The following is a 12721-nucleotide window of genomic DNA, read 5'->3' on the forward strand; positions in this document are numbered from 1 at the left end:
AAAACAAATCGTGCACTTGGAACTGACAATTTTTTAATAACAAAACCGGAGTGGCAATCTCTCGAAAGTCAATGACTTGAATAAATAAGTGTCATCGACAAAAACAGGACAGCTGCAAAAGTCTTAAATTGTCAATCGTGTAGGCGGTTGATGACCTGAATATATTATAATATTGTTAGAATTTCTCCAAAAAAATATAAACATTCTTAAATTTGATAACATGAACTTAAAACTTAAGACGATATATGTGGACATACCTTTGGCATAAACAATGGACTCATAACCTAAAGTTTGGCATTTCAGTAATTAATTATGTCAGTCAATCGCGTTTATGTTTTACTCTTCGTTCTTATTCTAAAATTAAAAGCATACTATATTCCTCACCAGGACAACTTCAATAAAGTGTTCATTTTCTAATAACGGTAAAATGATTGTTAGGACTTAACAGTTAAAGCTTATAATATTGTCATAAATTGATATTGTATTCACTGAACAGTAACATTAAAGATCCAACAGTCAGCTATTTAACACCACTGCATAATATATATCATGCGTGAAAAACTTTAATGTCACATATCCGGCTAGTTTCGACGTATAGGAAAAAGTGCCAGGGTGATTCTTCAATGACAGTGAGGAATTCTATTAATTTTGTGTAATTATTTTCTGCATATGTTGAACACATTTCATATATTTCCGTATCAATGTAAAACAGTGTAACTCAGTTAATAAGTGAGAAGTTCAAATATAGTTATTCAATACGGAATGGATAAAACTTTTCAATTTTTAGAAGGTATGTAAATTATTTCTCTATTCATATAGATGCAGAATGTTTGATTTCAATTGATTACAACATCATCTTCAAACGAATTATTCGAATCCACTACCCTCCCTAATCTTCACACATATCAACATGGTTCCACCGTAAGAAAATGCAGACAATCATACCTATGAAATTAAAAGTAATTGCATGAAACTGTTAAGTATTCTCTCTATTTTAATTTATAAATCATTAAATTAAGAGGAAATAGCCAGCTAGTCCATACAGTATACAGGGTCTGTTGTAAATTACTATCTTAGGGTCAATATGAAACTTAATATTCTAACTAAAATTGTTTTCTTTTCTAGACTACAAAAACAACAGGACGCCCTTTTAATTTTAAACAAGGTTAGACAGGGATATATTTATAAAATACTGATAAGATCTAGAACGTATAAGCAAACGGAGGACATTATTTGTTACAATTTGTATTTTAATTTGTGACAAAAATGTATGTATACTTGACTCATATATAACTTTGAACCCATTTATTTAAGTGTATTGGATAGTAATGACACTTAAAAACCATATTTATTTCATTGAAGTTAAACACTTAAAATGTTTGAAAAATTATAGCTAGATTTGCTAAAAATAGCTTATAATATTAGTATCGATAATTTGGACTGTATAGTGTATAGATAATATGATAATTATATAACTCCATTTATCTGGTTTTAATTATTGTAATTATCAGAATACATTGTTAATAACCAGCCAATTGGAAATATACTTTATATTAAGCTGTAAGGGCTTTCAAAACGAATAAATCGTAGTGTATAGTGCACGCAAAGCGTTGCAAAATTAACTTCTGAACCATGAAAAATAACGTCTTTGTTTTTGTTCTAAAGCAAACATGAAAAAGGCCTGTCAAGGTATTGTCCATTTAACCAACTTAACATATAATCCTGGCAAAATAATTACAATCATTCAACATTGTACAATTGGGATTGGTATTTTTAGAATCAAAATATAATATTGTTTTCTAAAATCAATACCCAAAAAAGGTTGCAATTACATAGAAACTGACAAGACAATGTAAACTGTAATTATAGTAAAACAAGTTGAGATATCATATAGTGTATTGAGGATTGACAGTTTAAATTAACTTTGTTATTTCCCATTATTTTTTATGTCAGAATAGAGTAAAATGATGGGATAACCGTCAGATAGGCAACAACCCAACAATCTGGTATAAACATAACTATAAATATGTCAACCAAAGTTTTCAATGATTGTGTAAACAAAAAGGGTCTGCTCAATTCTATGCGATTGTTTTCAGTTTCATTTTTAACAGAAAGCATATAAGTGGGTATATTACTGTGTTGACTTGAGTTATCATTGATATGTTCATAATCATAAATCAACTGTTTACAAAATTTTTAATTTTGAAAAAACTAAGGCTTTTATCCCTCAGGAATAGATTACCTTAGCTGTATTTGTGAAAACTTTAGGATTTTTTGGTTCTCTTTGCTTTTCAACTTCGTTCTTTATTTGGCCTTTTAAACATTTTTTGATTCGAGCGTCTTTTGTAAACGAAACGCTCAACGTCTGGCGTAAATATGGAATTTTAATCCTGGTATCTATGATGAGTTTATTTACAGGATGAATGCATGGATATATATATTTGAATTCACTAAACTCTATATGTTTGAATAGAAATTGCACCTTTAAAACTAGATATAATTTGTTATATAAGAGTGAAATTTTGCCATAATATAAAAATGAATTAAAACAATTTCTTATACCGACTAATCTAGTTGCTTGTTCTGTAATCCCCATTTCGTTTTATTACTTGTTTTGTATGTCTGTCTTTGATGATATCAATTGTATATTCCACAATGTATCTTACCCAAGTCAGTTGTCTTTCAATTGAAGTATGGTTTTTCAAAATGAGATTTTTTTTGGCATTGAAGGTAAAATGGTGTACACACTTTTGTACACATGAATTAATTCAAATTTCAACAAACAACTGCCAGCACCATCTTACGTCAATTACATCAGCTTTATTAATATTCTTGAAATTGATGGAATTCAACTTCAAAATTTGGAATGTGCCTTTTTCAATTACATTTCTCTTTACCAAATTAATCATATATAGATTACCGTGGCCACGTAATATGAATATGGAGTCATTATAGCATGCCTATACAGCTTTACATGTTCTTCTATAGATAGAGATCAATTATATTTTATTTTCTGTAACACCTGCAAATAGGTTAACGATATATTTTCTGTAAACATTGCATTAAAAAAAAACACCAAATGACTAACATTAACCACAACACACCCTATATCAAACTCATATACCAGTAGTAAGTGTTAATCGTTATGTATACTTAATCTTTTAATTTCTCGTGATAATCATCATACCATAATTTTATCCTATTGTTAATTTAACCTTCCTTGACGATACTGTACCGTGTGATATACCTGACTTAGGTTTGGGGGACTAAAGACGAATTATATATATTGCAAATAAGAAGAAGAACTTTCAAATTATGATCCTTTACTTTGGATTCAAACGCCAAAAGAGGCTGATACATGTATGTAATCATCACAACAATCATGGTTCAGACAATACAACGTTTCCGGAAAGTACGGATTCAACATACATATATATAACAACCGTTGTCTCACTCTATTATGTTTAACAGTTGTTTTTCGGCTTAATGGACTCATTTGGTAAAGTTTAACTGTTGTTTTTCAATCACAACATTGGTATTATGGGGGATAAAATTCAACTCGTTAATTTATAGTTTGATACCAAAAAATGTTTCGTGTGCTTTTCTTCATCGTAATTGTCTGGTTTGTTCTGTACATTAATATGACACAATCATGTCTGCTTGTACTGTTACTTATTCAAAATATATCTTATATGAAGATCAGTCACCCATAATATGGTGTAGGAGGATTTTTTTTTTGGGGGGGGGGGGGTCATCGGTCTCGCCAAATTGATCTGCATTGATCTTTCGTTTGTCACCCAATATCCAGAAAAGAAATAGTTTGTCAGATAAAAACAAACTTGCCTGTCTGCAGAAGTAATGGTTTTAAAATTGATGACTTTTTAATATCATTGTAAAGTCAATCACAGCAAATTTCATCAAATTTACAACATCTCATGAATACAAAATACTTTCGTATCATTTGTGAAAAACGAATCACTTAGAAATGACATTTATAACTTTAAAAATGTTGCAATGACAAAGAACAAAATAATAGATTGAATTCTGTTTTAAATCATAAAAAAATATTGTTTTGTTGTAAAACACAACCAATTACTGAAACGGAAAGGCACAATTAGTTTTTCTAAAAGTATTAACAAAATAATAAGCAGACAAATGCCATCAATAGATTTCACGTATTATTTTATATGTAGCGTTTACTTCCATCTTAATTAGCATATGATTTCAAGACAAGACAAAATATTTTATTTCCTCAGACACAAACGTGTCTAGTATGGTAAAATTTTCATAGCGTTTTTCTTTTTATGTCATTGTCTTTACCAATTGTTCTGTGTCTGGGTTTTTTCTCCAACAAAATGAAATCAGATGAGATTTTTTACTACTAATTTCTTAAAGTTTTGCGTTATATATCTGTTAGTACTACGATGGTACATAGGTTGCGCATACAAAATACAATTTTCATAAGTGTATAATTATATAATATTTGCATTTTAATCATTTACTATACACCTTTGACGAGTGTCTTTCTGTGTATCTCACTTATGCACCATCAAACATAACGTGTGTATGTAGATATATTCCATGAGATGATAGCTTGAGAAAGTAGTTACAAATTTATAGCATAACTTTATAAGTTGAGAATGTCAATGATATGATGTTGCAAACGTTCAGCAGAAAATTGTGTAATGCATTCAATTGAAATTCATGTTGTAGTTGATATTTTGATGAATTCGTTTTTTTTTTTTATATATTATAGTGTTTCAAGAATGATAATGTATTATTCAAAACACCAGTTTTCATTTAAGACCAAAAAAATGTATACTACTAGTATAACATTCGCAAAGGATGTTAAAATTTAACAGCTACTATCACTTTTTATAACCAGAAGGTACTTGCCATTTCAAATTGCGCTTTTGAATAAAGGGAGCTGTATACAGGAACCATGTATATGAGCGAAGGGGTTAACTGAGTCTTGTAAGCGAAATTTCAACCGTTTTAAATTTTTAAAGGACATATACTTTTTTGTATTAAGCATTAAATGCATATTGAATGTACATGTATCATTTGAACGTCTGGTGTTAAGCGTAAATTCACACATGTAAATGTCCCTCATATGAGCCTTACAGTCCATTATATATGGTAAAGTATTTCAAATTGGTAAAATTATCTGTCTGTTAAAGAAAATGTTTTCTTTTAATCATGGAGTAATAACTGACGTTCGTACGATGCATTCAGACTATATATATAGAGACTCGGAAAGCCTTTTCAGCGTGTCAGCAACCTGATTAAATCTCAGCCTGCTTTTTAAGATGAAATTTAAATATGTTTCAGCCTACGTTATTTATCGAAGAGAACATTTCCATCTCGCATCTCTAACAAGAGTGTTATTCAATTTTGTTTCCTGATAACAAAGTTAAATTTGAGCAATATTGGTTCATTTTATTCTAACAGAATTTACAAAGGGTTGATAAGAAAGACGTATTTTCATAAAAACATTGAAAAGCTATTTAGAATTCAAATTACATTTCAATCTAGTGTTATGGAGTGTTGAACGACGGGGACGTCCGTCGAGATTTGTCAGGTTTATTTTGTGTTGAAATAATCAGATTCTGCTATTTATTGTACCATACACTGGTGATTTTTATCTGACATAAGAAATTTGAACTGAGACTCTCATGCCGAAGTTAAAATACAATACTTTCCCCAGATATATTCCGAACAAAAAATTGATTCATTTCATGAGATTATGAAGTATCAAATATTTCCATTTAGATTTTCTCGATATCAAAATGTGACAAAATGGCAAAATTATTACGATAAAATGTGAAATTAGAAAATAAAATGCTATCTTCAAATCATTTCAACTTCTGTCATCAAAGTTTCACCCCAATGAAATAAACTGAATGTATATGCAAATTAAAATCCTATTTGCTATCACACACACTCAAACCATAGTTGTAAAATTGAAAATATGTTCAAAAGCTCCCCATCATGTTCGGAATATATAGAAATTGTCAGTGCAGAAATAAACAAATACATAAATTAAGTCAAATTGCAGTTTACCCATGCAGTGTATTCTTTGACTTGGGTAAAGTGAATCTCAGTTCGAAATATAAAAAACCTAAGGAATTTAGTACATTAAAGTTAACCATGAAGGTAAGAAGAGACAAGTTATACTTTTAATGTTGTGCTGTGAAAATATTTTAAGTGATATAAACATTGTTGCCACTTTTGTTTTAATTTCCAGACTATCGTTAGTATATATCTGGTTAGTAGAGTAGACATTAAACATAAACCCACAAGTGTATGTCGCACCACCAATAAGGTTATCAATTAAATAACGATCACAGCGAAGTAAATATGAAAGTCACACCACAGACGAGTTCGCAGATCACCTTTAAATAAGGTTACGAACGTACGACTTATTTTGTGAAATTCAATATGACATGAACGAATTGACCATTTGAAGAATGGTTTGCAGACACCATCACGAGTAGGTTAATACCATTATAGAATATCTGTGTCAAAGATGACCATGAACATGCCCCAAATTGGTGCAACCACAATTCTTTCCTCCTTTTGTTTGGTTGGTTGATAATACTCTTTAGTATCTATGTAGTTTTCTGTGGATTTGTTATCTTTTCTTCAATTGTATTGGTGACCCGTATAGTGATTCAAGATTTCAGGAAATATTTATATAATTCACAACCAGTACGAAATCAGTCTACATTAAACTCGAATTTGCAAAGGAAATCTTCCCCATTCTCTAAACACCATAAAATTGAGAACTTACACAATTCTTTTGCAAAATTCCAATTACACTTGCTCAATAATTTTCAAATTCTTAAAACCCAGGGGTGGTGTTCTCGAAGGTATCCTAAGATTCGTCCTAAGTCATAGATAAGACCGATTTAAGGATGGACTTAGGATCGACTTTGGACACTCTTAAGTTGTGTCTCGAAGCTCTCTCAGACGAATCTTATGTTAGGACGTCCTAAACATTTTCTAAGTCGAAATTTTAAATCTTCAAAGTTATTTTTTGACAAAACATTTATTAATGACGAAATTATTTAACAAAATTGTTTACGAATTTTATAATAACATGTACAGAATTAAATGCATAATTACCAATGTAATTATATCAAAAAGGATTGTTATTTAAACTTGAAAACAATTTGTTTTGAAATGAGAATAAAATTTGTTGTGTAATCGTTTCGTGAAACACGAAGTTCAAAGTTTAAAATCATGCACAATTTCTTTATATACGAGTAATGACCGATGATGCTATTCATTTCATGTTCATTTTCACGTAAAATAATGAGCAAAAAGCGAAATCCAAACATTATTACACTAGGATGAAGATATGATGCTCTTAAGACACCTTATTGGGTGTCCTAAAGTTAGGACGAAAAATGAGATATATCATAAGTTAAGAGAGGTTCGAGAACACGACTTAGGACAAAGACTTGTCATAAGATAGACTTAGGACACGTCCTAATCCTAAGATAGCTTCGAGAACACCACCCCTGAACCTCAGAACAATATAAAAGAATTGTTTCTATCTGAGAATAAAAAAAGGTCAGTTGCAAATCTATCGGATTTTTTTCGTTTCCAACAATTCGATGTATAAAATGCATCGATTTTTTGCGCTTGGTCTTGGTTTTTTTTTGGTATCTAACAATGTACCGACCGTTATATTTAAAGTTTTAAATACCAATATAAGAACAATTTTATCCAGAAAGAACTTCTTTTTAACAGAAAGACATAAAGTTTTCTGTCATAGAAAGGAATTATTTTGACATTTGTAGAACTATGGAAGTCTGAAGTTGTCTTTTTAAGGTATAATTGCATTGAACGTGTAATTTATTCACAGGAACACTACGAGTTTTCAATGATATTTCGTTCCTATGACCAACATTTGTTAACCAATACATTTTTAAACTCCTTTTTGAGTAAAACTCATATCAGTTTCTAGTAGAATTAATAACATGTAATCATTAAAAAAACCTTATACCTCGACAAAATGGAAATTGTGTAATGAAAGAAAATTTGACAATTTGCACCGTCACTTAAAAACGTAAATTATGCTATTCGGGTTAATGTAGTTTACTTTGTCTGTCTTTTTAATTCATCTTGAATAATAGTTGCATGGTTAAATATTTGTTTGTCTTTCTATGTTGTGATGTTACACGATTGTTTCAGGTATACGTAAGATTGAAGGGTTTCATACATATTAACACGTTTAAAGTCTGGAACCTGATGTTCAGTGGTTGCTGTTTGTTGATGTGGTTCATAAATGTTTACCCGTGGGACTTGGATGGAGAGTTGTCTCATTAGCACTCATACCACATCTTCTTTTATCCAATTAAACATGTATAGGAAGATATTATATGTTTATTCAATTTAAAGATATCTTATACAGGTTATAAGAATTATCTTTTGAAGTAAATAAGGTATCTTTTATTATTTATATGATTACTTATGTGAATTGAAGTTAATCTGTAATGTCTCAGAAAAATATATATCGCTGTATATTAACATCAATTTCGGGAATAGAGATGTGTTTTTTTTCTGAGACAAGTGTTTATGACTATCTACAAGAACTTGCGGTCATCCGATATTCAGTGCTTCAGTACTTTGATTTACATTGAAGCTTGAAGATTTAGTTTGGTTTAAGCTTCAAAATTCTACAGAAAGATATTTAGAAAACATTAAGTAAAATCATTTTGAATCACCCGATACGCAAGTATAAGCTATAGAATCAAATACAGATCAGCGATAAGAAAAAAAGTTATGTATACAAATTTGTTGATTTGTATCAATTTATTCCATTAAATGAAAATGTGTTTTTAAAGTGAAGTTTAATTTACAATATATGCTGAATAGATAATAATACTGTTGGTTTATTGCATTAATTTAAAGTGATAAACATTTAAATTTAAGCAGGATCATGGATACAATATGAATGAATGCTGATGTTACTGCTGGATGCAGGTTGACATAATAGAATGTTTTTGTTTTCATTTCAGTAATACATGCATTTATTATCAGAGCTAAGCGATCTTAATGCAAATAAAATATTTCATTTTACCGAAATCATGACTTGTGGCTTGATTTGTTATGCATTAAAACGTCAAAATCTGCATTGTTCTACATTAAGTAAATATGAATGCATATAACATAAATAATTAGATTATTCAAGTAATAATGAGTATTCCAATTACTTGTTTTCACCTGAAATGGATGCAGTGACGGATTCAAAACTCTTTGATTAGATGTTTGTGTGTGCGTATAATGTATATATTCAGAATTCAACCTTTTAAAAATCCCGAATCCACCCCTCGTCGTGTACATTTAAGCCGAAACATTACAGTGCAATTGACGAAATCTGATTTATTTTTATTTAAGTAATTTATGTTTAAACACCCTAACATGGATAACATTAATACATGTACCGTTTCTTAATTTCAAAATATCTATGCGATTGTTAATGCTTATAAAATTTTATCTCTGTTCTAATTAAAGCATTTTGATTTATAATTGTATTTTTTGCCTTTCATGTTTTATGGCCATTCCATATATTTACCACGATTAAAAGCTAAACGATCTTTAAAGAAATATATAAAAGAATTTATCATTCGATCAACCGTGTCACGTATTTAGTATATTCTCTAGTCAACCATTCAATCTTGAAAAAAAATTATATATCTATTAATGAAGGCGTTTTCGTCTTACAAGTATGTATTGTATCATTTGAATTTGAAGATAAGTAATTCACGTCCTCGCCTAGGCCTGAATGCAACTAAGCCTCTGACTGTGAAAAAAAGATGCTTTTAGATGTTACAGACACCTACGGTTCTTTTTACATCATATTAAGGGAAAGTTTATTACAGGAGTGTTTCTCAGGTAGACCTATTCTACACGTATTCAACAGCTTTGCTATCTCATTTCAATTCTATTTAACAAATCGACAGGGATCTTTCTATGTGGCTAAAGAACAACCTTAAAATGTAATTTGTCAAAGGGATAACGACTGAGAGCATATATTATTTTACTATCTGTGAAAATAACATCTTGGTGTAGGTATTAGAATTTGAAATAAAAATTTAAATCGAAAGTTGTATATAAATTGACTCGGATTACAACATTTGTTATTGATATGAACTCTAGCATGACATTATGAATTCAGTTTTGAATATTTATTTGACGTCTTTATTTATATATTTTAATCAAAATGTTAAGTATTTAAATATTTTTTCTCGAATGAATTGATATCATAATTTACCTTTCATTACTAGGGTTATTCAGACACCATAACCGAACAGTTACGATAAATTAAAGAAATTTCAATTTTACCAAAATAATGCAGTAGAACATATAAAATATACCAGTGCTATTGTAATCAGTACACATTTGTAAATACATTATAATATATTCAAAAATGTTTAATTTTCGATAACAATATAAGTAATAAAAATAGTACTAAACGAAATATATGATAAAACAAAAATATTATAACCTATATATGCCAATTTTTGTCGTTGGTTTGCTGTCTTCTCTTGACTTAAACCCTATTATGTTGTTATATTATACATACCATGCAAAGTCGGCGTTTTAGTGCATTGATAGGATATTTCAGCGAACAAAATCAGATGTTTTAGCGCCAAAGAAGAACCACTTTTAGCGCCTGTTTTTAACCTATTTTAGCAAAAATTAAAATGGTCAAAGCCCGTTTTAGTAAAATATTTTTAACCCATTATGATATATAATAAATAAATAAAACTTTTCTAGACCCAAAACAGCACAATATAAAACATATGATGTCCATAAAAATACAGCACTAAATGTCTGAAAGATTTAATCAAATGTTAAAAGTTCGTTCTAGCCTGGAATAAATGTCCTAGAGAACGTACGCAATCTATTATAGTCCCTGTACAATACCGTTGAATTGCATGAGGAACTGTTCTAAGACTGTCTCTTTATCTTTTTCTAGATTTTAATGCACACTCGCCTATAATTCGTAATTTTGTATATGTTGTTGTTTGGAATTTGAGAATAATATCAAGTAAAACGTAAATAGCTCGTTGACAACTATAACATTGCTCATTATAATGGTCATGGAAGACTCTGGACCATTATTTGTTCCCTTCGAATTACACTAAACTTCTGCCCAAAGCTAAGTGAGGATTATTCAACCAGGTTAGTTTTCGCTTAAATGGGCTATCGAAAAAAACAGGTGAACGGATTAATCCGGCGCTAAAATGGGCTCTAAAGCTGGCGCTCAAATGGGCGCATTGCATTTGCGCCAATTTTTGAAAAATTACAATCTTTCATTTGCGCCACAAGGTAATATTTCATTTGCGCCAAAAACTAAAAAAAACTTCATTTGCGCCATTTTACAGGTAATTCAGGAAAGAAATAACGGAGACGTTAAATATGCATTGCTCTAAAAGGTTTGTCTCTACAGTACTTCTCTGGATAATGGGGTGAGTTCAATGCCACACTCATTTCTGAAGCCGAGAGTCACTAAGGTTTATAATTGGGGTGAGTTCGATGCCACACTCATTTCAGAAGCTGAGAGTCACAAAGGTTTATAATTATATATAGTGTTCACATGTTCGAGGTGTCAAGATGGACATTTTCAATTTAGACATAAAACAGGAGAATAATTTAAAAGTGTGTAATATTTGATGACAACACTTTTAGTTTATTATCAGATCATACGTTCTGAAAAATGGAGACCAAGAAATAAACCTTGCAAAGCAATTATAACAACTGAAATGGACTGCAGTTCATGAAAAAAACGGACTATCTTTTATCAATATGGTATGCACTTGAGATCAGAAATTTTCCAGACATGAATTCATCAATGATACAAACTTTAATTATCAATAGTCTTTTTTTTAAAATATATACTGAGTGCCAATGAAAACGCAACACTTTTGTTTTTCAAAAAAATCTTATAATTTTTATTTTATTTATATTAAAACTTTGTATAGTTGGTTTAAAATGACTTTTAAGACCATTGACGACAACTTTATGGTTGAGTAATTTTTGGAACAAATGCGAAGTAAGGGTTATTTTGAACGGACATAATCCGAGTTCACCGCTTTTCAACATACGCATCATTTTCACGATTTTGTCATTTAAAGCTTGGCTAATGTCATGAATTTTCCCGCCCTTATTGTAAGGAAACTGCAATAAACATCTGAGTAAATGCCAGGACTTTCTGACAACCAGCGACATGCAGTTTTGAGCATGATCCAATGAAGCCTTTCAAATCATACAATTACGAGAAGACTGAAGTTGTAGCATCTACAATAATCCAAATCATCCAAAAATTCAACCAAAATGGATCATTTAATGTTAAGCGACATCCCGGGGTACAAAAAGCAAGAAACGTTCAGCCAGACCGATACGTTTGGTCTTAAACATATTCGATATTGACTCTGATGGGTGTACAAAGGTCACGAGACTTCAATGGTGGTCACGGTAGATCCATTGGAGCAATTTTAGTAAAGCACCCTTTGCGCAGAAATTGTTAAAGAGCACCAAAGTCTTTCCTCGGTGACATCTAAATGGACGTAAGGCGTAAATATTGAATTCTGTAAACCAAAAATCATTCAATGTTACCCAAACCCGTCAGTAATGGTTACATTGACATTTGGCACCAATCTTGGCCAAAAGTCATGTGTTTCGCCCGATTTTGGTCCGATCGAGC

The 12721-nt window shown here is 30.5% G+C and overlaps 1 protein-coding gene across 2 annotated transcripts in view; it reads left to right on the top strand.

The window, feature by feature from the left end:
* Positions 1–515: 515 nt before the first annotated feature.
* Positions 516–12721, top strand: part of LOC134715433 (5-hydroxytryptamine receptor 1-like) — a 113823-nt gene continuing 101617 nt past the window's right edge. For both annotated transcript variants that reach the window (XM_063577603.1, XM_063577604.1), the window contains exon 1: positions 516–790. The gene's annotated coding sequence lies outside the window, so the exon portion shown is untranslated. The remainder of the gene's footprint in view (positions 791–12721) is intronic.

The sequence above is a fragment of the Mytilus trossulus genome, chromosome 4 (genome assembly GCF_036588685.1).
Source record: "Mytilus trossulus isolate FHL-02 chromosome 4, PNRI_Mtr1.1.1.hap1, whole genome shotgun sequence".
Lineage (NCBI taxonomy): Eukaryota > Metazoa > Mollusca > Bivalvia > Mytilida > Mytilidae > Mytilus > Mytilus trossulus.